The sequence below is a fragment of the Salvelinus namaycush genome, chromosome 35, assembly GCF_016432855.1.
Source record: "Salvelinus namaycush isolate Seneca chromosome 35, SaNama_1.0, whole genome shotgun sequence".
In the NCBI taxonomy this organism is placed as follows: Eukaryota; Metazoa; Chordata; class Actinopteri; order Salmoniformes; family Salmonidae; genus Salvelinus; species Salvelinus namaycush.
Genome location: NC_052341.1, coordinates 9,241,089 through 9,245,505, shown reverse-complemented (window position 1 = coordinate 9,245,505; position 4,417 = coordinate 9,241,089).

The window sequence follows — 4,417 nt, the reverse complement described above, 5'->3', positions numbered from 1 at the left end:
ACTTAAGTAGGGTTTCCCCTTGCTCTGCAAGGGCCGCGGCTTTTGTGGAGCGATGGGTAACGATGCTTCGTGGGTGTCAGTTGTTGATGTGTGCAGAGGGTCCCTGGTTCGCGCCCGTGTCGGGGCGAGGGGACGTACTAAAGTTATACTGTTACATTGAAAAAGCCGCGGCCCTTGCAGAGCAAGGGGAAACCCTACTTAAGTCTCAGAGCAAGCGACGTAACTGATTGAAATGCTAGTAGCGCGTACCCGCTAACTAGCTAGCCATTTCACATCCGTTACACTTGGATAAAAGAAGAAACTACAATTTCCTTAGTCAATCTTCATCACTGTCATGGCAGCCAAGACAAATATTGCATCAAAATGTGTTGAGTTGTGTAAGACAGAAAGGTGGAGTAAAATGGATTTGCCAGGCTATGGGATGCTAAAAGGAATTCTACCTTCTGTCTGTTGTTCTAGGCACAGGGAATAATACTGTTGCATTGGATACAAAATACATTGTGCATTGGGTTCCTCATCAATCAGGTATTTTTGTTTTGTGTAGTTATGCATTAAAAGTAACCAGAAAGATTAGTTATGCTCTCTCTACTGTCTTTTCATCCTCTCACAACATCTGAGGAAGACACTTTTGTTTTAGAAAAATAGATACAGAGAGGAATACTACAAAGCAGGATCAATGAGCCAGCTAATTTGCCTAAATATTCTAAAATAACTTTTCATTTTTTAGAAAGTTAATCTTGAAATGGGTATGGTCTAATTGACTCAAACACCAAAAACACATAGTTATGTTAAGCTTTCTTACGGAACCAGAATTTTGGGGGGGGGTTGTTTTTCAAAGTAAGTTGTCTAGATCATTAATTATTCTATGTAGTATACTTAGAAAGTGAATAGAGATATCAACAGCTGCCATTTAACAAATATTCTCCCGGCTCTTGTAACAAATTATATTAAATATAACTTCTTCCACAAAAGAGATGGGAACATTTGAGAGATCATCATTTATAACATGAGTAGACCCTTAGATTGCTCTACTGGGCAATTAACCAATCTGCACAATACATCTGAAGCTGCATTAAAACATCTGCCTAGATACATCAATGTCAAACCTGTAGTTACCTAGTTTTCTATTTAATAGCCTGCTAGCAGTCTTCTCAGGAATCAAATTGACCATGTGGAAATCTTACAGCCAATCCATCATGTTTAAGCAAAAATAAAAACTTAATGTTTAAGCAAAAATTATTCTGATTCCAAGTTTGAATGATTCAACGACGGTAAGCGCTTCTGCGTTCCCACCTGCTGAACAGTACTTTAACAGTCAGCGTGTTGCTGCTGTGGACTTACTGTAGAGCTGTCATAGAGGGCATACCAAGCAGTCAACGGGTCTCAAAGCCAGCTACTGCTTAGTAGCACGAACATCCAAATCTGTTGAGAAATGTCATACATGACCCTGCACTTGATGGTCCTTTGGGGACAGTGACCCCAATGCACAGGTCAGTGACTTTTGTAACCAAAAACCAAAGGGTGCTAGGCAATGTGACTACTGCAAAGTAATCTTTAACACACATGCTGTCTCTGAGGGGTGCTATGGAAAGTTGGCCACAGCCAGTCGACCTTCCTGAAAACTATAAGGTAACCTGCTGTTTTTATAAAGGCTTTTACGTTTGTAAAAAAAATAAAAAGTACTATTTTTCTCTGTCGTTTACACAGAGTTGAGTTGTGGGGAAAGGTCACAGATCTGTTTCTTTTTATCACATTGTATCTATTCAGCATATCTGACGCCGCCCACATACACATCTCAATCCATCCATTCTGACCAGATTTTGCTGACAGACCTTTGCAACCAGATAATCACTGGTAAGCTAATTTAGTTCTAACTTTCCATGCTTGAAGAGTACATTTATAAAGCTTTCCTGCTGCCCATAAATAACGGACATTGTTAAAACTTATTCTAGCATTCACAGTTAAAGAATGAACAAGGCTCTTCTGTTGCAACCAGTACTTTTAAGCAATTCAATCAAATATATGGTTTAGAATTAAAGACGGGTGGAGGGATGAAAATGGATTTAATCTGGATCCTGTTTTCTGTGTTCCATTTTGTTTTCAGTATCTGAGAGTTTAAAACCCTTTCATGTCATGCGAAAAGCCTGTTCCCTATAAAGTGTGTTTTTCACATTTGTTTCTTTCTGAAGATAATAAGATATATTCTCAATTACTTACAAGAAACATTTTCCAGGTTAGATGGGTCTTTAAGAGGGAAACTGTTGGCGTATAATTTTTATTTTTACATATTTTCATTCATTCGTCTTCTGATTGCTCTCCAAGAGTTTCATGTGTAAAATATATTGTGCATATGAGGTCCAAAAGTATTTGGACAGTGACACATTTTTTGACGTTTTGGCTCTGTACACCATACAAAATATATAAAATTATACAATGAATATGAGTTTAAAGTGCTGAATGTCAGCTTTAATTTGAGGGAATCCATATCAGGTGAACCGCTTAGAAATTACAACACGTTTTATACATAGTCTCCCCATTTTAGAGAACCAAATGTATTTGGATAAATATATGTATACGTGTTTTAAAGTAGTCAAAAGTTTAGCATTTGGTTCCATATTCCTAGCACGCAATGACTACATCAACTTGTGGCTACAAACTTGTTACATGCATTTGCAGTTCTTTTTGGTTGTGTTTCAAATTATTTAGTGCCCAATAGCAATAAATGGTAAATAATGTATTGCCTCATATTGGATTAACTTTTAATCAAATAAGAATATAATATATTTCTGAACACTTGTACATTAATGTAGATGCTACCATGATTATAGATAACCCTAAATGAATTGTGAATAATGATGATTAAGAAAGTTACAGAGGCACAAAGACATTACCCACAAGACATGCTAACCTCTCACAATTCCCAATAACAGGGGAGGATGTTAGCATTTTTTTCAGGGGTATGGTATTTATGTCTCTGTAACTTTCTCACTGTGGCTAGGCCAGCTAATGACCACTCTGCAGAGCTGCCTCCAGGACAAGATTCATCCCAACAAATGCCAGCCTGCTCTTAATCATGGCGTGAATCATTGAGCTATTTCAAATGTACAAAAGCCCTCTTAATAGCCCTTTTATATGCATTTTCTCTAACATAAACCTTCCTCAATCGCCTGCACTGCGTTGCTTTGAATGAGTAGGGATATTCCCCTAGGACCCCCCCCCCCCCCCCCCCTTTAAAAGTTACCCTCAGCAGCTGGTATTAGTCAAGATGAGCTTCCATTGTTGTCCTTTAAGCTGCATAGCTCTCGTAAAAGGGAAACATTAAATGCCCAGTTAGGGACATGCAACTGCCAGAGATTCAGTAACAACTTTTTGAAATTCTACCCTGCAGTGGCCATTTTCATTTGCCAAGGTCCCAGATAGTAACACTGTCCTGTATAGAATTAGAAACTTGCTTTGGGAATGACACATTGTTGTTGGAATACTTTACCTTTAACTCATTCATCTAAAATTGAGTATTGATGTAGGTATACTATATAATGAGACTGTATGTGTCTGCCAAAAATCCACAGAATAGTAAACCTACAGCCAAATAGTTTTTTATCGAAATGACTAAAATGTCAACCTTTCAATAGCAACCTCTCAATTTCATCTAAACAGTGCTAGGACTTCATTAAGCCCCTCTATTGTTAACATCTGGGTGAGAAAGAATGGGTCTTTCTCTGGTAAACTGTGCCCCTGCTTTACAAGAGGATTTTATTACGCTACGCCGTTGACATTGGCAGCTAGTGGCACACCTGGCAATGGAAAACCCTCAGCTGTTTCAGTCAAAAGAGATCAATCAAAGCAACCTGTTTCCCTGAAGCGTTATATTTCATACAGAAAGGTTGAGGTGGGGGACTTACAATAAGCAGTGTGTGACTGGTCTTATTCTACAGCCCAGAGACTCGGCAGGCAAGTACTTCCCTTTGAGAGCTTCCTGACCTCTCAGCTCACACAGTCGCTCGTAACACTGTCAGACTAGTCCAGACATAACATTAGCTCACACTTGAGTCCCCAGTGAGCCAGCTAGTCACTGACACTCCCACCCCTTCCATATGCCACTCTCCCTCATCGCCTTTTTTAATCTCTCTCTCTGTTTCTGTGTTTCTTCCTCCCTCTCGCTGACTATCCTCTCTCCCATCCATTCCCTGCTAGGGATGCGGTTGCCATGGCAACTGCTGAGTCACTGCCAGCTCTCCCCCTCCCAGTGAGGGGGGCAGAAAGGGCCTCAGTCTCCACCCTGTCTTCTTCATGAGCATATTGATCAGAAAACTCCACCATGTGCATTTGTTGCAGTTGAGCGTAAAGATCCATCACTGCGGGTGTCGGAGCCAGAGGATCCTGGGGGAGCTCTACAGGCCAAACAGGAGCGTTTCGG